Raw genomic sequence first — 23,306 nt, forward strand, 5'->3', positions numbered from 1 at the left:
AGACAAGTGTTCAGGGCTGGTGCACTGGGATGACCCAGAGGGATGGGAAGGGGAGGGAGGTGGGAGGGGGGTTCAGGATGGGGAACACATGTAAGTCCATGGCTGATTCATGTCAATGTATGGCAAAAACCACTACAATATTGTAATTAGCCTCCAACTAATATAAATAAATGTAAAATTAAAAAAAAAAAAAAGAGTCTGCCTGCAATGCAGGAGAGTCAGGTTCAATCCCTGGGTTGGGAAGATCCCCTGGAGAAGGAAAGGGCTACCCATTCCAGTATTTTTGCTTGGGAAATTCCATAGACAGAGTGCTGCAGTCCATAGGGTCACAAAGTCAGACATAACTGAGTAACTAACACTTTCACTTTCAGGAAACTTGGAGAAATTCCTAGACTATTTTTGAAACAATACCACTTTATTCATTCTTTCCTGCCCACCTGTACTGCAACAGGACCTAGATCACAGGTGGTTATCAGGGGTTATCTGGACTGGAAAGAATGTTTGATGCAGATCAACTGAAACAAGGAAATAAGATAACAATAGAATGTATTTTAAAATATCCCCAAAGAAATATAGCATGCCTGAAATAATCTCATATATGTCGAAAAATATATCTGTATGAATATGTACCTTAAATGGTTGTAAAAATGTCAACAAATTACTATTAGGATCATGTCTGAATGGAAGGATTTTAAGCGAGTTTTTCAGATCTTACACTTTTGTGCATTATTCAAATTATTCTAAAGAGCATGTGCTAATTATATAAATAGAAAAAATAATGTTGTTTTCACAGTGAGAAGAAAAACGGAGTCCCAATGGAGGAGAGTGAATTTCAGAGGTGGATGATTCTTATCTACACAGTCATCCTTCCATCCTCTTAAGTCCAGAAATAGGACACATTTTTCTGATTGACCAGTGGTACATGAGACTATGATTTCCAAGGGGAAATTACTAAAACCAGTGTTAGACTCTCTCATTCTATTCTGTTTTACCTTTAAGGAAGTACTTAGTTTTTAATGTTTTTTGTGCCTCAGAGGAATTCTAGACTCTTCTAAATTTTTAAGTAATAATTCTAGACTCTTCTAAACCTTTAAGTAATAAAGTTCAGGAAAAATCAGTTGCTGAGTAAATATGAAAATAAAAGAAATTAAAACAAGAAATATTTGATAATTCAGTAACAGTTTATTAAAAGATATTTTTATGTTTCTTCATTAATTCATTTATTCATCCACTCAGACATATTTTATACCAACAATGTACTAGGCACTAAGCTAGTCCCCAAGGAAAAATAGGGCAAAAACGGATGCCCTCAGAATCCTATGCAAATATGAATTAATTCCAATTATCTTACAGTAACTTTTAATGTAGTATAGTCTAGAAAACACTGAATCACTATGCTGTACATCTGAAAATAATATAATATTATAAATCAACTATACTTGTATTAAAAATTAAATTAAAATGCTGTTAAAAATTTCAGACTATACAAGTAACAGACACATAGAGGAGGTGTAGTTAATTCAACTTGAGTGGAAAGAGGAGGAACAAAAGGAGGTGATGCTTGACCTAAATATTTAAGCCTGAATATGGGTTTGCTGGATAAAGAAATGGGAAAGAAGCATTTCAAGCCAAAGGAACAGCACATGCAAAAGTATAGAGCTTGGTGAAACATACTACTCTGGGAAAATATGTGACTCAAGAAGGTGAAAACAAAGATTATAAAATGGATCCATTGACAGATGAATAGATGAAGCTGTGGCACATATATACAATGGAATATTATTCAATCATAAAAAAGGAACAAATTTAAGTTAGTTGAAATGAGGTGGATAAATCTAGAAAGGGTGAAGTCAGAAAGAGAAAAACTAAACAAATGCCATATGTTAATGCATATGTAAGAAATCTAGAAAAATGTTACTGATGAACCTATCTGCAGGGCAGAAATAGAGATGCAGATGTGGAGGACAGTCCTGTGGACACAGTGGGGGAAGAAGAGGGTGAGATGACTCGAGAGAGTAGCATTGATATATGTACACCACCATGTGTAAAATTGATAGCTAATGGGAAGATGCTGTATAACACAGGGAGCCCAGCCCAATGCTCTGTGATGACCTAGAGGTATGGGATAGGAGCCAGTGGGAAGGAGGCTCGAGAGAGAGGGGAAATACATATACTTAACAGCTGATTCATGTTGTTATATGGCAGAAACCAATACAACATTGTAAAGCAAAACAGAAATGGTATACCAGATGCAAGAACACCTAGAGTTTGCATAGAATGTTTTTGTATTTGATTACTGAAAATAAAGTAATAAATGCTTTTGAAAGAAAATTATACAAGTAAAGTGATATAATATGAAGACAGAAAGCAGACTTTCTGCTTGGAAAGTATTGATCTCAATGGATCATTAAGAGATAACTGGATGCCAACTTAGGGAGTTTGAGTTTTAGCCTGTGAAAGTCAAAGAACTACTAAAGGAGTATTTTTAAGGAGAGGCACAATTACATGCGCATTTTAGGAAAATCACTACAATTGTGGAAGATGAATTAGAAATTGGCAAAGCTGGAGCAGAAAGACCAGGTACCAAACCATTATATTATTCCTGACAGAAAAAGAAAAATAGAGGGAGAGGGAACTTAAGCAGTGAATGGAGGAGGGGACTATCTGCAAAAGAAAGAGAGTGTCATTAGAGTCTAAAATTGATGTGATTTCATGACCAATAAGATGTGGGAACTGAAAAAGACAGTGAGATTGAAAAGAAAATATCTGGCATAAATGATCTAGGGGAAAGTGTTGTCATTCACGAAATGACAAATATGGAAGAAGAAGCAATTTTGAGATAGAAGTTTAGTAGTACATGTTCAGTCTCCCAAAGCTTTCTTTGAAGATGCAGAAGCAATTAGAAATGCCAAGCAATGTTTCCTTTTAGATCACAAACCAGCCATTGCTTCCTGGAAAGCAAAGGCATGTAATACAAATCAAGAATGAGGAATACAAGGGGACTCCCAGGTAAAGTGAGATTGGGAAGGATCACTGAAAGAAAAATTAGGAGGAAGAGATGAATGGGGACAAGGTGGAGGGGAGGGAGGGGGGTCCTGAGTGACAAATGAAGCAATTAAACTTTTCACTAGCCTCTTTCCAAACTATCAGGTTGTGAAATTTTCAAAGTGTTATTTGTAAGAATTCTATGCTTTGGAGGCAGAATAAGTTATTAACCTTCTCTAATTGAAATCTGATTTTCTCTAGAATTCTGTATTTAGCCTAACAGGGTTTCACAGAAGAGTGCAATAAGTTTGGGGTGACTGTTTTAAAGCTACATGAATAATAACCCAGGTCCCACCCCCACCCCTCCTCCATCTCTACTCTATCTAAACCACATAGTTCCAGAGCATATTCTAGCTTGTAGGCCCCTGAAGTTGTCCATAAATTCTTCCTAAGCAAATAGCGGTACTACAAACTGAATATTAATGTCCCTCCAAAATTTTTGTGTTGCAGCCTTGAGGCAAAAATGTGGTCATGCTCGGAGATGGAGCCTTTTGGACATAACAAGCTTTAGATAGTCTTAAAGGTAGGGCCCTCAGGATGGGATTGGTAGCCTAGTGAGAAGAGATTCAAGAGCTAGTTCACTCTCCTCATATGTGCACAAGAAGTCAGGTGAGCACACAGTGACATGGTGATCAAGAGAGAACAAGAAAAGCCAAGAGAACAGGCCCCAGGATGAAATTTTTATTACTGGCACATTTATCTTGGGCTTCCCAGACTCCAGAACTGTAAGAAATAAATTTTTGTTGTTTAAGCCACTTTGCCTATGATATTTTGCTATGATGATACATGGGTATCACAGATGCAAAGTTTGCCTCACAGAGAATCTGTCCCAATCTAATACATGTCCATGATCAGCATCACACCCAATAGGAACATTTAATTGCCTTAATCAAATGTCCTATCCTGGTCCTGAGTCTCCAATAAACCTTCCTGGGCCAAGGTTTTAGGAGGGAGGCCAAAAGACACGCCAGAACAGAGAGATTTTGTTAGGAAACAAGCACATCCTCATGAGAGACTAGCTTCTCTCAAAGCCAAAGATAATGAAAGAACAAGGACCATAATATAAGTTGGGGAAAAGGGAAAATGGAAACCAGATTCCCCAGTTCTTGGCCATATCTGTGTGCAGTTAACCACCTTATGGCATTCCCATAAAACCTACTGAGCAACCACAGCACTTTGGTAGGTATGTCACAACCAAATAGTATGTGATTAAAATTTCAACCAAAGCAGACAAGCCCCATCTGCCATATCCACATGTGTCTTGTTGACTTGTAATGTGTCAGGGGTGATGTGGGAAATGCTGTGTTGCCAATGCGCTATGCAATAATCAAAAGGCATAAAGGGCATGATGATATAATTCATGGAACCATGGAACTTATCCATTTATTTATTCTTAATATGCAGCTTTATTCCATACAGAACTGTCATCTTTATAACACATACTCTAGATAGGTAGGCTACAGTTTGATTTTAGTCTTCTCAATAGTGAAGGGGAAACACTTGTTGGGTAACATGGCAGCATGGTATGAGCCTTGCTTTCTCCTCTCATTTCACTGAAATGCAAACAGTTGTTTTGTGGATGACAGCCAAATAAGAATAAATACCTTAAAAATACCTTGATGCAGCATGTCCATATAGCAGCATGAGAGAAAACAGGTGGGTGTTGGAGTGCACAGCAACAAGCTAATCAATAAGCTGGTCAAGACGTCTGAAGCTATGAGTCTAAACAATTGTATACCAATCAAGAATCTAAGTATCAATGTCAACTATTATCAAAGACCCTAAAATAGCATCTTTGACAACAGAAGAGGATAGTTACATGACAATAATATGGAAAAAAATGTCTGACACCCAGCAGCATACTCACACACCTACACACATCCTCAACAGCTGAATCCTCAAACACAAGGAATGCTGACAAATGCATCACAAATATGTGTCACAGCAATAATCCCCATGACTCTCTTAAGTCTAGAGCAGAGAGAACTAGGAGCAAATGCATTAGTCACAACACAATTGATCAAAGTCAGCCATTAACATCAGTGCATAGACTGCTTTAATTAAATCTTAAGCATAGAATATTAAATTTAAAATGTTGATTTTCCCATTTGCCCTTTAACTCCATATACTTTATCATTTCACAATAGGAGTCCACTATTATAGGTCATGTTTCTATAATTAATCCAAAACAGAGATGAATTAATTACCTTTCACAACAGAAGTCAAAGCAGAGTGTAATTCATTAATACATTTTTATCTTCCTCAACTCAATTTACTGAATACCATTCCTTCCTATAGACAGAATTTCAACTTTAGTTACAATATTTTGCAAGTGGAAGACTAACATTGAAATGGATAATTTAATTTGCTGTTGAATCAAAATTGGCTGAAGGTAACCCAAATTGTCCAGTGACTAGAATATGTTTTTAAAAGAAAATCTGGAGAAGAAGCTTGACTATTCCGTTTCTTTGTCAAGTAACATTTAAATCAGATAATCTAAGCACCAAACACAGCAGGGGCTTCTCTTTGTTTATCTCCAGTAGCAAAGTTTCCTGTCACATGGGTGACCGGAACTCCTTTGAAGCACAGTACATTTACCATATACTGTATAGTTATGGCACCTTCACTTTTTCTGGGGATGTATTTTTTAGGGACAAGAGAAAAGTAAATCTCCTTAACTGAGTCAAAATGCATTGAGAGAGGGAGGCTCTCAGCATGATAAAAGTCCACCAGGACACTTCATTTCCCCTAGCACCCCCTTTATTTTTACCCTAATTTTCCAGTTTAGGAAGAAATATGTCCACCTAAAAATAAATGCTAGCACAGAAACATACAATTTACCTGAAACCCCAGCCTGTAGACACTGGAGCAAAAGTTAATGAAATATACTGTCAGTTGCTTTTGTTGTTGTTCAGTCAATAACTTTGTCCAACTCTTTGAGACCCCAGGAACTTCAGCGCACCAGGCTTCCTTGTCCTTCACTATCTCCCAGAGTTTGCTCAAACTCATAACCATTTAGTCAGTGATACCATCCAATCATCTCATCCTCTGTCATCCCCTTCTCTTCTTGACCCCAGTAATCCAAGCTGAATGAAAGAAAATTATTTATTACTCAGCCTGCCAACTCTCAGGCATTGGTAGCCAAAGTGAATAATTGAAACAAATATCTACAGTGATGTAAGAAAAGAGAGAAAATCCTGGAGAAAAGTTCAGGGAAAGGGTACTACCACATCAATTATGAGAAAATATTAGTGGTTAGCCTTTACCAGGTGTTAAATAAATGCAAGGCACTCGCTAATTAGTTTACATTCATACTTAATTCTTGTAATAAACAGAGATGCTCAGTAACATGATTCCCTTTTGACAAATGAGTAATCTGAAGCTTAGAGAGTTTAAGTAGCTTGATTAGGTGGCAGGTAAGTCACACGTGTCTAAACACAAGTGCAATCATTGTGACTGTTGTAGAGTATGAGTTAGTTTGATCCTCATTTTCAAACCATACTCATTTAAGGAATTTGGGTATGGTGAGAAAGGGGCAGGGGCGTGGGGTAGGGGAGAGAGAGAAAGAGAAGAAACCAGCTAACTGTTCAGTGAGAGGACTGCTCCCTGCTGTCCTGCTCAGTGGCCATGTGTCAGGAGAGAGCAGAAGAAGGGACGTGGCAGCGCTCTTCCCTTCCTCACAGTAGGAGCACCAAAGACGCAACTCTGGATCAGTGTTCAAAGTTTTAAATTTTCATAAAAATCAGTCCCTAAAATTAAGCCATTTCAGTAGATTCTAAAACAACTAAATAAATAAAGCCATCAATCCCAACCCAAGAAGAAAATTGGCCCACATCGAAGTAATTAAAGAAGCCATGTTGGTCTCCACCAGAGTGTCTTCCTAAGCTGTTTCCAAAAGCAGTTTGCTTTATTTTTATTTTGTTTACATTTATTTTTATTAGTTGGAGGCTAATTACTTTACAATATTGTAGTGGGTTTTGTCATATATTGCCATGAATCAGCCATGGATTTACATGGATTCCCCATCCCGATCCCCTCTCCCACCTCCCTCTCCATCCCATCCCTCTGGGTCTTCCCAGTGCACCAGGCCCGAGCACTTGTCTCATGCATTCAACCTGGGCTGGTGATCTGTTTCACCATAGATAATATACATGCTTTCGATGCTGTTCTCTCGAAACATCCCACCCTCACCTTCTCCCACAGAGTCCAAATGTCTGTTCTGTACATCTGTGTCTCTTTTTCGTGTCTCTGTCTTTGTCTCTGTCTGTGTCTCTGTTTTACATATAGGGTTATCATTACCATTTTTCTAAATTCCGTATATATGTGTTAGTATACTGTACTGGTCTTTATCTTTCTGGCTTACTTCGCTCTGTATAATGGGCTCCAGTTTCATCCATCTCATTAGAACTGATTCAAATGAATTCTTTTTAATGGCTGAGTAATATTCCATGGTGTATACGTACCATAGTTTCCTTATCCATTCGTCTGCTGATGGGCATCTAGGTTGGTTCCATGGTTGCTTTATTTTTAAAACTGAAATGTAGCTATTTATAATAAAACTTTAATGGTTATCAAGGGGAAAGGGAGAAGGGTAAGAGGGATAAATTAGGAGTATGGGATTAATAGATATGTACTACTTTACATAAAACAGATAAAGAACAAGGATTTACTGTATGACACAAGCAACAGTATTCAATATTCTTTAATGGAAAATAATCCAAAAGCAGTTTTAACTTTCATGCACACACCACCTGGAGAGCTTACCTTCCCAGTGAACGGCAGCTCCTCTCTGTTTCCAGGCCCTGCACATGCTCTTCTATTTTAGAAGTGATAGGTTCTTCTCAGGTATTGTCTTAGTTTGGGTTCCCCCAGAAACAGATCCTGAAGAGAGAATAAACTAGTGAACATAGTTGTTTAGGAGGTAACCTCAGAAAATACAAAGTGAGAACTAGAAAAACGAGGCAAGGAAGGGGAGGAGGCTGATAAAGGGTGACTCTTCAAACAAGTTCCCACCATGTATATCGTGGTAACTCCCAGAGAAAAGCACTGAAGCCAAAGTAAAAATTATTTTTTGAGAGTCATCCCACTCTCGAATGAGTGAAGGGGTTAAGAAGTCACCTATACACTAACATTTTAAGCACAATTTGCCAAAAATAATTACCTGAAGACTGAAATTGTGGTTACCAGGAAACTAGAATGATAGTTACCAGGAGAATGAAAAGGTATTTACCAGGGACTTCAGGGAGGTGAACATGGGCAATATTAATCATAAGCATAAAGTTTCAATTGAGTAATAGAATAAGTTTTAGAGATCTGTCATACAAAATTGTACATATAGTCAACAGTAATGTATTATGCACTTAAAATTTAAGAGAATAATTTTCAGGTTAAGCAATTTTACCATAATAAAATAAAAATACACCGAATTACCTGGACAGCTTTGTAAAAAAATGAAATTACCATATACGTGAGGATCTACTTCTGGACCCTTAATTCAATTCCATGGATCTGTATATGTTCATGCCTAAGCTAATAACACATTCTCTTGATTACTATAGCTTTATATTAAGGCTAGAAATTAGGTAGTTTAAGTTCTCTTGTTTTCTTTTTATTTTTACAAATTACTTAGTAATTCAAAGTTCTGTTTGTTTCTAACATAAACACTTTAGAAACAGTTTCTGACTTCCAGCAAAAAAAAACTGCTGGGATTAGGTCAACTTGGGAAGAACTGACATCAAAAATATCATCTTCCAGTTCTTGGAGATGGTATATTCCTCCATTTATTTAGCTCTTTGTAAATTTTTCTTCCTCTTTCTTGACCATTTCTCAAGCTTTTAATTGAATTTTCATATTTAATTAAATTAGTTAATACTTTTGAAACAATGATGAATAGAGATAATGGACACCTGTATTAGATCTTAAATAAGATGCTGGCTTTAGTACTAATAAATATATATATATATATATGTATGTATATACATATATATTATCACATTAAGAAAGTATCCATCAAAGTTTTTTAATTGGGATAGTATGTACTATTGAATGCTTTTCTCAAGAAGATAACCACATGATTTTTTTTCCTTAGTTCTACTTATAAGGGGTATTTTATTAATACTATTTGTATTTTGATACTGAGCAAACCATGCACTCATTGAATAAATCTCTACTGATCATGGTTTGCTATTTTCTTATGTGCTGTAAGGTTCTGTTTGTGCTGTGTGTGTGTGTTCAGTCATGTCTGACTCTTCATGACCCTTTGGACTATAGACTTCCTGGCTCCTCTGTCCATAGGATTTTTAAGGCAAGAATACTGGAACGGGTTGCCATTCCCTCCTCCAGAGGATCTTCCTGACCCAGGGACTGAACCTGCATCTCCTGTGTCTCCTGCATTGCAGGCAGATTCTGTACCTGCTGAGCCACTGAGGAAGCTCAAAGATCCTGTTGCTAATATTCTATTTAGTACTTTCCTATCAATATTCATAAATAACATTGGTTCACAGGTTTTTTTACTCTACTTATTAAATTTTCTTTTAGATAAATTATTGTTCAAATCACAAGGCAAAATGTAAACCAGCCACTTTCCCTTCTCACCCAGTATTATTTTATCCTTACAAATAATTTTTACCCCTTCCCATTTATCCCCATGCCTCACAAATGTTTGCACATCTCTGGGTTATTACAAAAGCTATTATGAACAGAAGTGATCAAAAACCATTTCCCGAGAATCAGAAAGCTTGATTTAAAGATAAATCATCTGGTGAGCAACCCAAGAGACCTTGGATAACTACAGTCTGACATTCTTTCTGTTTCTGTGTCCAGATTCCTGGGCAGGAGATTTATTGGTCCGGCTTTGGTCAGAAAGCCATGGTATCTATCCCTGGACCAATCAAGTGTGGTCAGAGGGCAGGTTCATATGAAAAAACAGATGACTATTTAGAAGACATATTTATGAAGTGGCCTTTACATTCTGAAAAGCCTTTTAGAAGAAAAGAAATGATTTTTCCCAAAGAAAGGCAAACTGATAGTCAAATACAACAGTAAGCCTACTAAAATTACATAAAAAGGAAAGGCTCTACATCATTTATATTGAATTGAATGTGCTTCCTGAACGTGCAGAGTCAAACAAAGTGTCATCCTACAAGGACTTAGGCAAAAAATTTAACAATTTTATTCGTGCACTCAGTATTGGGTACAGACCTTAGGAAGAGGAGATTTAGCATTGCTTACACAAAGAACACCAACGGCGCCACAGCAAGCAGATCATATGAGGGGCGGGGAGTTTCTCTCCTGAGACATATACTACATTATATACCAACAAAAAATTTCAAGCCACCAAATGATATGCAAAGAAGAGATCTCAAGTATTTGTAAAATACATGATCATATTTTTTACCAGCTGAGCTACCAGGGAAGCCCACTCAGCACCCTATAAATGCTATACCAACAATGAGCCAGGAGTGAGGACACAATTACCCCACCTTTTTTTTTCTCTGCTTAAAGACACTCCAAATCAAAAGGAAGTTTTGAAGATATACAGAAAGGAACATTCTGCCTATAAGGCAATGGAAGTTTATAATTCTTCCTATTCGAAAATCTGAAACTTGTTGACTAAGGTAAAGAAAGTGATACAAGCTGGGCTCACGAATTTACATAACTAAATGCCATCATTTAGACTTTATGAAAAGTAAAAATTACGAGGCATATTTGAAAGGCACAATAACTTGAATCCGATTAACCAAATGTTAAAGGAAAATACTCCACAGAGAGCACCTTATTTAGTGAATTCATTATGAAAATTCTATATTAGCATATTTATTGTTAGGTTATAAACAATGCTCCCAGACTGGCTGAAAACAGCCTTTATTAAAGAGTAAGGCAAATTTCCCCTTTCATACTTGTCTAAATTATTGTTTCTGAAATTTAATTTCCTACATTCTTTTCTCACATTTATCCAATACGTAACAGTTCAGCAGCACTTTCTGAAGCAAACTTTAAATGACTTTTCACCCCTTTCATGGGTTTTAAAAAATGAGGCTTTAAAAGATTTGCTGACTTCCCAAAGGTAGATCAAGTAACTAATCTGAACTGCACAAATTCTAAATCAGTGAAGTCTAAATAGGTCTGATTTTTCTTGTTTTTGTTTTGTTCCTTAGAGACATGTATTCCCTTAAGGCAAAAATTACAAAGGAGAAAAAGAAAAGAAAAAAATATTTTCACTTCTGGATTAATTCTCTAAACTCTTAAAAACTAACTTATGAAGGAACAGAGGGGAAAGGCAGTGGGGCTGGGGAAGGGTGGTGGAGTCCATCCCTGTTAATTTTGCTAAACTCAAATGCAATTGGAAATTTATTACTTCTTTTGTTGTTTTTGTTCTTCTAATTTGAAAAGAATTATGTGTGTGTGCATATTTATTATATTTTTTCACTTAAGTAGAGCAATGACTTTTTTTTTCAAGTTTATCTAGCAAGAGCAGATAATTGACACCAAATTGGTCTTTTGAAGTTGCACCCAGAATCTTCTCTCCTTCAACTGCTCCTGCAGAAGGATGATTTTGGAGGCAATTAGATTCACTGTCTGCATAAACCAACGTATTTAGCTGCTGGCTCTGCAGGCCCAATTAACTCTTCTAACAATATGGCTAAAATGAGGTTATGGTTATGTTTGTAGCCAATTAGAATTGTTTTGACTAAACACTCCCTCCGGTATCTTATTTAAAGAAAGAAAACATGGCACTGAAATGTACTTCATGGGATGGGAGAGGATACCAAGGGTAGGGTGGGGGTGGAAGTGGAGAAGAAAACTAACTAGGTTATGATATGAAATATATGACCTCTCATTTATGTGAGAAGTCTTATTTGCACAATTTTTTTAAAAATATAGTGCTTAACACACTTTGAAGACATCTTTAATATGACCATCAGTATCGTTACTATTGTATTATGAAAACAGTATTATCAATGTCAGACAAAATAGTAAAAGTTGAAGGAATACAGAGCTGGAGAACTAGCAGACCTGTTTCTTAATGTCAGCTCCAACCCGAGTGAGTCACTATCTTTCTGAGCTTGCTTTTCCCTGTCTGAAAAGAGAAACAATACTCATTTTGTTTCTGCCTCTGAGAATACAACAAAATATAAGACAAAATTGCTGCTCTCAAAGAGTTTGTAATACATTTGGCAAAACAAGATAATTCATATAAAAGATAAAAATAACCACTTGCTAGGAACTGTTCCAAAAGCCGTATCCTCTGGTTGAGCTTGATAACAATCCAAAGAGGTAGGCATTATTATTGTTTCTATTTTACATGCAAGAAAACTGAGGCATAGAGTGATTCAGAAACATTAGAAGACCTCTTTGTGCTTAAGTTAACAACAAGGTTTCAAACCCAGTCAACCTCAGAGCATGTACACTTAGCTACTGTATCATATAATAAAGAATCCCATGTGTTCACAGAAGAGAAAGACAGATAATTAATCAGGAAGATAATATATAAACCACAGTTAATTGGAGTGATGAGAGAGAGTTCCATTTATAAGAATATGATGAGCCAAACCTTAAAATACTAGGAGTATTTGGATTAAAGGAAGAGAAAATGATGGAAGTAAAGTCAGAAAACTCAGCATGAAGATGGCAGCAGGTGTGGGATGACAGTGGGGAAGAACCCAGATGAACAGCAGTGAAAGGTAAGGATGGGGAGGTCAATTATGGAGAATTTTGACTGCAGAGCTTACATCCTTCCAACTTCACCAAACTGACAGCTGTTTGCCTGAACCTCTATAGGCTAGTCTCTGTAGTTCAGCTTTGTTGCTTGCAGAAAGCAGCATTTGAAAAGCAAGCAAAGATTCCAGTTGTTCTAAGAGCCCAATCATAGCCCCAGCTGGCCTACAGAGAGCTTTTGAACTAATTAGGCAAAAAGCAAAACTACCTTCAACACATGAGCCTGTGGCTTGGTGAGCAGACCATGTGCATGCATGCTAAATCGCTTCAGCCGTGTCTTACTCTTTGCAACCCTATGAACTGTAGCCCACCAGGTTCTCTGTCCATGGGGTTCTCCAGGCAAGAATACTGGAGTGGGTTGCCATGCCCTCCTCCAGGGGATCTTCCCAACCCAGGGATTGAACCTGCATCTCTTATGTCTCTTGCATTGGCAGGCGGGTTCTTTACCACTGGTACCACCTGGGAAGCCCTGAGCAGAGCAAACCTTTCTGTAATTTAGAGGAGGCCCCTGGGTAGATGCAGCTCCAAGTGTGGAGCTTGGCTAATCAACCCAGACTGATACCAGTTCCAACCACCTCTAAAAGCAGGAGCACACAAACTACTTAAAAGTGTACCTACCAGCCCCATTCCCAAGACACAGCCACATTTGCTGGAATCACCCTTCAAATTTACAGAAGTTTATTCAAGCACAAAGATCATGACTTAATTACTATAAGTAATTACTTAAAAGTGACAATAATCACTCTTTTATGCTGTTCGGGGGAAAGTTGGTAAAATAACCACATGATACATAATATGTCAAAATTCAGTTATTCCTCGTTTGGTAATCAGTATTAAAGCTTGTGTTTATTTCAGAAAAATACACAACTATGTTTTTAGTTTACACTGAAATAAAATTAGAATCCATATGGTAATTGGGGCATATCATTAGTAGATTATAAAACAGAGATTCAAATGTTTACATCTAATGTTCCTAATTCCATGGAAGAAATAGTTTATACTAGAATTTTTTACCAGCTAAAATATAGTCATTATCTTAATGAAACTGGTTCCTTTTATTTTTTAAGTATGAAATTCTACGTAGAATTTGATTAGTCAAGTGGATTGATTGCAATAAGGCTTCCCTGGTGGCTCAGACAGTAAAGAGTCTGCCCGCAATGAGAGAGACCTGGGTTCCATCCCTGGGCTGGGAAGATCCCCTGGATGAGGGCATGGCAACCCACTCCAGTATTCCTGCCTGGAGAGTCCCCATGGACAGAGGAGCCTTGGTGGGCTACAGTCCACGGGGTCGCAAAGAGTCAGACATGACTGAGCCACTAAGCTCATACACATTTATGGCAACAAGATTTAAATAAGCACAAGGGAACTTATGGGGATGAGGGATGTGTCCTGAAACTGAACTGTGGTGATAGTTGCAAAACTGTATACATTTAGTAAAATTCACTGAACTCTGCACATTCTCTTTTTACTGTGTAAGGGCTTCCCAAGGGGGCACTAGTTGTAAAGAATCTACCTGCCAATGCAGGAGATATACGAGACATGGGTTTGATCCCTAGGTCAGGAAGATCCCCTGGAGGGGGAAAAGGTAACCCACTCCAGTATTTTTTCCTGGGAAATTCCAGAAACAGAGGAACTTGGCAGGGGGATTGGCCATGTGGTCACAAAGAGTTGGACACGACTGAGCGTCTGAGCAAGTTATTACATATTTTTTACTGTATGTTAGCTTAGTAAAGCTTTTTTTTTTTAAGATTAAAATTGCTGGGTTTTGGTAAATATATTACAAATTCTTTTCATTTACCTCTCATACTTCAAAATTTTCCTATTTTTACAATAGCACATGTTATCTATATAATTGAAAAATAATTTCAAGACAGTTTAGTTTAACATACACATTTATCTACCACACATTCTATGCTTCATCATGATAGGATCTAGAGCTGTACAAAATAAAAAATAACATGTTATCTCTTTCTTAAGAAGCTTACAATGGAGTGAGAGTAGGAAACAATGCAAAAACTACTTATCTACGGCAGAATGAAATTACCTTTCAATCAAGTTGCAAGTAACAGGTGTTAGTCACTGAAGGAAAGAAACAGTTAATGACTGGCCGAAAGGACGGGGCAAAGGAAGAGTGGTTGGCAAGAGAGTTTTAATGAGTCGCCTGGAGGTTGATGCGCGTGGCCACATCCTCAACTGGAATAAACAAATGAATATTCATTGGAAGGTAAGGTTAGTAGCAAAAGTAAGCATTCTCCATGCTTACTACACATATTTATCAGTTCAGTTCAGTCACTCAATCATGTCCGACTGTTTGTGACCCCATGGACCACAGCATGCCAGGCCACCCTGTCCATCACCAACTCCCAGAGTCTACCCAAACTCATGTCCATTGAGTCGGTGATGCCATCCAACCATCTCATCCTCTGTCATCCCCTTCTCCTCCTGCCTTCAATCTTTCCCAGCATCAGGGTCTTTTCAAATGTGTCAGCTCTTTGCATCAGGTGGCCAAAGCATTGGAGTTTCAGCCTCAACATCAGTCCTTCCAATGAACACTCAGGACTGATCTCCTTTAGGATGGACTGGTTGGATCTCCTTGCAGTTCAAGGGACTCTGAAGAGTCTTCTCCAACACATATTTATATCTGCTAGGAAATAAAATTAACTTTGAGAAGACGAAGATTTGATAGCAAGTAGGCACAAAGAGGAAGAATGGACAGAGGAAAGAAAGTTTACTATCCTATGAGAAAGCAAAAATTACATCAGCTTGCACTTTATCATTGAAAAAGAAAACAAAAATAAAAACAAGGTTCATTTCAAAAAATTGCTGTTTCTCTAACCCAAGTGAATGAGATGGGGTAGTTACCTCCCCACATTGCAAGAAGGAGTAAAGAGCCTCCTTTCTTAAAGCAGTTACCTCTCCAGAGATAAAAGAATGGAAGCTGGTCATGCCCAGATTATTCTTTACACATTTACCAATCAGACTTATTATTCCACCTCTCTTGGATTGCAGTCAGTAAAATTGTGGAGAAAAATTAGCACCTATACCAAATGAGCTCTTTCCAGCAACATAATCATCAGCAATACTCTGTCATCACAAGTGGTGCATAAAATCATGTGTTACACTGCTAAAAATGTGGATTCGCAATCCAAACCCTTTGGATTCTGAGAGAGACTCAAGATCTGTATTTAAATATGCATGCACTCCTCTTCCATCCCCAGTCTGCAGAACCTATTACAGTAGGTCTGTAGACCACACTTTTAAGACACAACAACATCTTAGAGGTTTGTGTGTAGGAAGCTAACAAAATAATGAACACTGATACATAAAATCATATTAATTATTTATTGTTACTGGTACTATCAATCACTAAATTAAGATTCCAGCTGCATACTGGTTTCGAGAATAATAATATATATAGAAGAAATTTTCTTCTTTTGATTTGATGCAAAGAAAAATATAAGGGAGATAGTGAGTATACCAGGTACTTAATAATTTCTAATGATTTCTCAGTGATCTAAAATCCATTTCCTTAGCTGATTCCCAAAATTGCATTTGTCAGGATAACTGGCCAAAAAGAAGTATCCATCCCATCAGAGGTGACTATAAGTCCTTACAATACCAGCTCTTGTCCCAGGTTTCTCAAATAAATAATATTTTGCCTCTCCCCAGTCTGTCAGCTGTAGGTAAACAACTTCACCCTTCCCTATTCATGTTTAGCCAGACATTCAGTCTGAAGAGGTTGGGAAGATGTGGTTTCCAATAAGGACCACAAGCTTTGATAGCCACCTGTATTTCTTTTTGCAGAGGCTTCCCTGAGAATCTTTTCTGGACAGATTCGCATTTAAAATGCCATGATCTGACTGCTTTGATTAATTGTGGTATCATTTTCCCCATAAACTAGGTAGGGAAATGTTCGTCTCATTTTAAGAGTGGCCTGTCATGCTCAGAAGAAATTAGCTTGCCTCAAGTGAAAGGCCTTGACACCATTAGCCAGTTCAGATACCACAGGTCATTTTATTAAAGCAGCAGATTTTGGAGGTGTTCTTTAAATTTATCATTTATGATAAGCTATTATTTGAAGAAAAAGAGATGGGCCATGTTCTGGCAGAGCTCAACCAGGCTATGGCTCTGTTGGTCAGTCTTTCTGAGTTTTTTTGTGATCAGATTCACCCTTATTCATCTGGGTTTCCATCCAACAACATCACAATTGCCTGTGCTCAGTCTGACTCACTGCAGAGAAAGTGCACCCTGGGGAAATCTCATCTTGACTTTGATGACTATATTTAATCCCAGAGCCCAGGAAGAAACTAAAACAGAGAAGGATCATGAAGAGCTGCCTGAAAGATGGGTATCACATGAATGTCCTGTGAAAAAACTTTTTTTCAACAATTTCAATTCAAAAATTGTTATAATGATAGCAGTATTAGTACTCTGATAACTACAGTTTGGGGTGTGCACTATGTGTCAAGCATGGTAGCTTGTTATATCCTATTTAAAATCTCTTAATATCTTTGTGGAGTGGTATTAATGTTACTCTACATTACCCTCTTACAGGTGAAAAAAACTGAGGCTCTCAGTGGTAAAATTATTTGAGGCCATATGGCAATGGTGCTAAGAACCAAGATTGTCTCAATCTAAAGCCCACACTGGTGTGTGTTAATGTATCCTTACATCAATCCACCAGTGCAAGATTAAGAGAGTCCAGGAAACTTATGTCAGAAAACCTGGGTTCTTTGTTGAATGACCATCCCATTACATGCACAGGAGTGCCAAGAGTTCACTGGTCCAAAAACATTCCTGCATATTTTACACGAACCTAAGATTCTTTTGAATAACATCAAAATGTCAGGTTGGCATTATGATGACCATTCCACTATACAAACAAAGAAACTGAGATTAAGAAGGAAGATAATTTAGGTCTTAGCTTAGCTGGTAATTAGCACAGCCAGATCTGACACTTACACCTTTTGCTCTAAATGCTTTTTCCACCATACATTAGAAAAATAGGAATATTAAAAAGATACACATTAAAGACAGTATGTTGGAGAAAGCAGAAAATACTGACCCCTTTCTCTGAGTCATTTCTTTTTCTAACTCAAATGTCAATAAGAAAATGTTTGGACCTTTCAAGAGCGTGAACATTTGTGCATGCATGCACACAGCTGTGTGAATATGATAGGTAGGAGATGTAGATGAGCCTCATGCTCCTGCCCAGACCCAAGTCATGGCACATGGGTGTAGAGACAGAGAAGCTTCATATATATTCAGAATGGAGATCAGCCATCTCCCTTTTCATGTCATCTACTTTGGCAGCACTAGAACAGAGTCACCTGACTTGAGAAGGGTGGAAGGGGAAGTAGTCAGAAATAAAGGGGTTTCATATAATTCACTCAGCCAAAATTGTGAAAATCTGTTCTTGAGGGTTTTTTCCATTGAAAAACTTTAATAGAACAGACTTTGTACTTTGGCAAATAGAAGATACCATTTTGTTTTTCTCACTACAGAGTACTGCTTTGGCCAGGACAGTGCAAAGTATGAATACAGGAATGCAAAGATGTCAACCAAGTCAATTATATTTTTAACCCTTATCAAATTTCCTCAAGCAAACTGATTGCCAGAAAAGACCAGTTAGCCATATGGTTATCTTTTTAATTAACTTTTATTGGATTATAATTGATTTATATGGGTCAAATAGTTATATTTTACTCTTCTAAAGGGGTCAATTTTCAGAATTTATGTTAGGCATATCATTTTACCCATCATTTCCAATAAAAATTTAGGGATCAGAGTAGAGAAGAAAGACACCAAATATTCTTTTTTCTTGAAAACCAAACTGGAGCTGAGATGGGGAAAAAAAAAAAATTTCAGCTTATCTTTGATGTGGCTAAGAGCTAGAGTTCAATGAAGGTCCAGGCAGAGAATAATACTCAAGAGCTGCCTTTTTGCTCCCAACTAGGTTTGAGTCTGAAGACTCAAGAGATGGATACCCTTAGGTAGCCGAGGTGGGGAGACCAACCTTAGACAAACATCACAACTGGAACACCAGGCACAGAAAGTGCGATCTTTGCTGCTGACAAGTATACTGCAATGCAGAGTTATTGATTCAGCCAATTACATGCAGCTGCATGAATCTTAAGATTCAGAGCTAAAGATTGGCTAAGAGGGAAGAGTAGAAAGAAGCTCACCTCCTCGCATGAGCACACTCATGTCTTTTTTCAGAACCATCGATGAAAAAGACCACAACCTACCAGGAAATATATACACCTAAAGACATAAGGCAGAGAAGGCAATGGCACCCCACTCCAGTACTCTTGCCTGGAAAATCCCATGGATGGAGGAGCCTGGTAGGCTGTAGTCCATGGGGTCGTTAAGAGTCAGACACGACTGAATGACTTCCCTTTCACTTTTCACCTTCATACACTGGAGAAGGAAATGGCAACCCACTCCAGTGTTCTTGCCTGGAGAATCCCAGGGATGGGGGAGCCTGGCGGGCTGCCGTCTATGGAGTCACACAGAGTCGGACACAACTGAAGCAACTTAGCAGCAGCAGCAAATACATAAGGGACCACAATGAGATGGGTAGGAGGATCAGACTGGTGATATAATGAAGTCCCATACTCCCCAGTGGGTAATTCACAAATGGAGAATAATTATATTGCAGAGGTTTTCCCACAGGAGTAAGAGTTCTGAATCCTGCATCAGGTTCCCCAGTCCAGGGGTCCTACACCAGGAAGACAAGTCCCTAGACATTTGGCTTTGAAGGCCAGCAGGGCTTAATTTCAGAAACCCTATGGGTCTAGGAGAAACAGACTTCACTCAAATAGTGCAAACAAAATCTCACATATACCAGGACCCAGGACAAAATCAAGAATTTGATAGGCACCTGGGCCAGACCTACCTGCTGGTCTTGAGGACATTCTCTGGATTTTAGCTCTGTTTATATAGGTAATTTAAGTGCACAGAAGATCCCTAAAGAACCTATATGTTGAACTAACCTATAGACAACTGTTTTCAAATCTAGCACAGAACTATTCTTAGACTGTGACATTCAATAGATTTAAGGTGCAGTGTGCCAACAAGTAGAATCTGCCTGCAATGCAGAAGATATGGGTTCAATCCCTGGGTTGGAAAGATCCCCTGGAGAAGGAAATGACAACCCCCTTCAATATTCTGTCCCAGTAAATCCCAAGGACAGAGGAGCCTGGCAGGCTACAGTGCATGGGGTCACAAAGAGTTGGACATGACTGAGCACACATATATATGCACGCATGTGGCAACAAGTAGAGTTAGCTTGTTTTGAATGCTGGGTTGATTGCTGGCTGAATAAGCCAATTAACACTCTGTCAACTCCATCCTGTATAAGATGGCAATAAAATAGGATCTATTTCATAGTGTTGCCATGAGGGGTAAATGTGATAATGCATTTATGATATTTAGCTAAGTTTTTGACATTTCAGTGCTCCATAAATGTCTTATTGTTGTTATTATTGTTGTTGTTGTCCTCTAACTTGTTATGACCTTACAATGAAAAGGAGTGGGAACCATCATCAACAGCAAACCAGTATCTACCCCGAGTTGCCCCAACTGAACTCTGTGACTATGGTCAGTTAAAAATCAAATACTCACCTGATCCAACAATCCTACTTCTGGGCATATATTTGGACAAAACTATAATTCAAAAGGAAATGCGCCCCCCTATGTTCATAGCAGCACCATTCTCATTTGTCGAGACAAGGAAACATCCTAAATGTCCATCAACAGGTAAACAGAGAAAGATTATGTGGTACATAAATATAATGGAACACTATTCATCCATGAAGAAGAATGAAATAATGCCATTTGCAGCAACATGGATGGACCGAGAGGTTATCAAACTCAGTGAAGTAAGTCAGAAAGAAAAAGACAACTATCTTATGATATCACTTATATGCAGAATCTAGAATATTAAATATGACACAAATGAACTTTTCTGTGAAACAGGAATAGATTCATAGACATAGAGAATAGACTTGTGGTTGCCAAGGGGAAAGGGCATTGAGGGAGGGATGGATTGGGACTTTGGAATTAGCAGATGCAAACTATTATACACAGAATGGATAAACAAGGTCCCATTGTATAGCACAGGGAACTATATTGGATATACTATGACAAATCATAATGGAAAAGAATATGAAAAATAATTATACATATATATATATAACTGAGTCACTTTGTGTGGTAGAAATTAGCAAATTGTAAGTCAACAACACTTCAATAAAATAAATTTGAAAAAACCAAATACTCAAAAGAGAGCCTGAATCTATTTTGATGCATTAGAAATCTACAGAAATAGGGCAAAAATAGTATTTAAAATTTTGTAACTAGAAATAAAGGTCACCTCCTGCTGAGTTCTCATTTCCTGCTGTGTGGAGGGGAAGCTGTCCACATACAAGGCCCCTTAGTTAGCCAGAAAATGCATATTAAACTCTCCACCAACAGAAAACAACTGATTCTAGGGTCCCTGAACCCGCATATCCCTTAAGAGGCCTTTGGAGGTAGAGGAGACTTGATGAGGATTCTCAGCAGGGAAGGCAAGGGGTCAATGCACCACACAGAACAGGCAGTTGCAGGCTTCCATGAACATGTCCTTAGTATCACAAAATTTCAGTTCAAATATATACAAGCATGACAAATGAGGGAGAACCAAATGACCCTTGGGATTATAATATGTGTGAATAAGCCATTGGAATAATTTCTGCAAATAAAGGGCCATAAAACTTCTACTATTCCCACCTTTTTCTAGCAATAATAATGCATCATCTGGCCGAAACACTTCCTTAAGTACCTTATGTTCTCTGCTGGAACCAAGTCATTAATCCCATTTATAAGCTAATGGGGAAGCCCTGAGTCCAAATTAAGGTCCTGAAGAAACGTACTGGAATTAATGACAAAGGGGAATCATTTTTCTCTACAGCTATAAGGTTGCTTTGCCAAAGAGCACCTTTTTGCTCCTGAACTTTACCTTGAATACTGAATAATCTACCCAGAAATAGTTAATACACTGACATCAATAGTTTCGCAAATGGTCAACCCAACATTGCTAGGACCACACAGCAACCCTGGTCCTTTACTGCATCTCCTAGACCATCCTTATTGCCATCAGCCTGCAAAAACTGAGTCAGTTTTTTAGAGCGCCGGTGAACTAGGACAAAGAACCCCACACCATGCATGCTTGCCCTTAACTCTGCAAGGTGATGCAGTTTTAGTCTGTGACTGTCTCCACATGAGAAACAGTAGTACGTAACAGTCAAAAGTTTTAGTGCACTTCAGGGTCAGACAGACCTGGTTTATATCCCAGCTCTATGAGCATCTGAAGTTCCCAGGTCAGTTAACTTCACTTAGGCTAGTTTTCCCTGTCTCTAAAGTAAATGAAGTGAATGGAAAGGAAGAAGTACTCTTAAGATTATTTTGACAATTGTTTATTAATATTAGTAGTGAATGACTATAAAGAAGGAAAGGAGAAAGGGAGGGATGAAGGAAGGGTGTAAAGAGTGACAGCTCTCGCTTTCCAATTCAGGTGGTGGGGTATGTGCTGTGAGCATGTTTAAACAAACAGAGGGAGATAGCAGTCAGTCAGTTCAGTCACTCAGTCGTGTCCAACTCTTTGCAGTCCCATGGACTGCAGCACGCCAGGCCTCCCTGTCCATCACCAACTCCCTAGTTCACTCAGACTCATGTCCTTTGAGTCAGTGATGCCATCCAACCATCTCATCCTCTTTCATCCCCTTCTCCTGCCACCTTCAATCTTTCCCAGCATTGGGGTCTTTTCCAATGAGTCAGTTCTTTGCATCAAGTGGCCAAAGTATTGGAGTTTTAGCTTCAGCATCAGTCCTTCCGATGAATATTCAGGACTGATTTCCTTTAGGATGGACTGGTTGGATCTCCTTTCAGTCCAAGGGACTCTCAAGAGTCTTCTCCAACACCACAGTTCAAAAGCATCAACTCTTTGGTGCTCAGCTTTCTTTATAGTCCAGCTCTCACAACAAAGAGAGGGAGAGATGAGTCTATCTTACTGTTGTGCTCCTGAGGGAACATCTCTGCAGAGCCACTGAATTCTTGCCCTGCAGTTATAGTCCCAGTTACAGGGGGAGGTTACAACAAAGAGCTGACACAGCTGAGTGACCATCATTTGCCGTTCTGCCCACACGTAACCTCTAGGGGGAGCACTGCAGGATTCCTTCTCAGCATCAGTAGGCAACTGCATTTAGAGGCAGCTTCTCTTCTATTCTGTGCCCAAGATTTGACTGCGAGGGCCAAACTTTATGCCCAAAGAGACTCTCAGATCTCAGGCTCCTTAAACATAAGATAGGAGGCCTGAGCCCCTACTTTGGAGACACGGGCTTTGGTCTAAGTAGAATGACCATGTGATTTATTGTTCAAGACAATACATTGTTGAGAGTGAAAGAAAACACTGATACTAATTACCAGAGAGACAAGAGGCATAAACTGGAACTGTCCTAAGCAAACAAGAATACAGGATCATTCTAAGTGTCAGACAGGCTGCT

General features: G+C 38.4%; 1 long non-coding RNA gene across 1 annotated transcript in view; it reads right to left on the minus strand.

The window, feature by feature from the left end:
* The window catches only part of LOC110130297 (uncharacterized), a 297,669-nt gene that overhangs the window by 197,263 nt on the left and 77,100 nt on the right, over positions 1–23,306 (minus strand). Inside the window, exon 3 of the long non-coding RNA XR_011488624.1 lies at positions 7,810–7,926. This is a non-coding gene — a long non-coding RNA (uncharacterized lncRNA). The remainder of the gene's footprint in view (positions 1–7,809; positions 7,927–23,306) is intronic.

The sequence above is a fragment of the Odocoileus virginianus genome, chromosome 7 (genome assembly GCF_023699985.2).
Source record: "Odocoileus virginianus isolate 20LAN1187 ecotype Illinois chromosome 7, Ovbor_1.2, whole genome shotgun sequence".
Classification (NCBI taxonomy): Eukaryota; Metazoa; Chordata; class Mammalia; order Artiodactyla; family Cervidae; genus Odocoileus; species Odocoileus virginianus.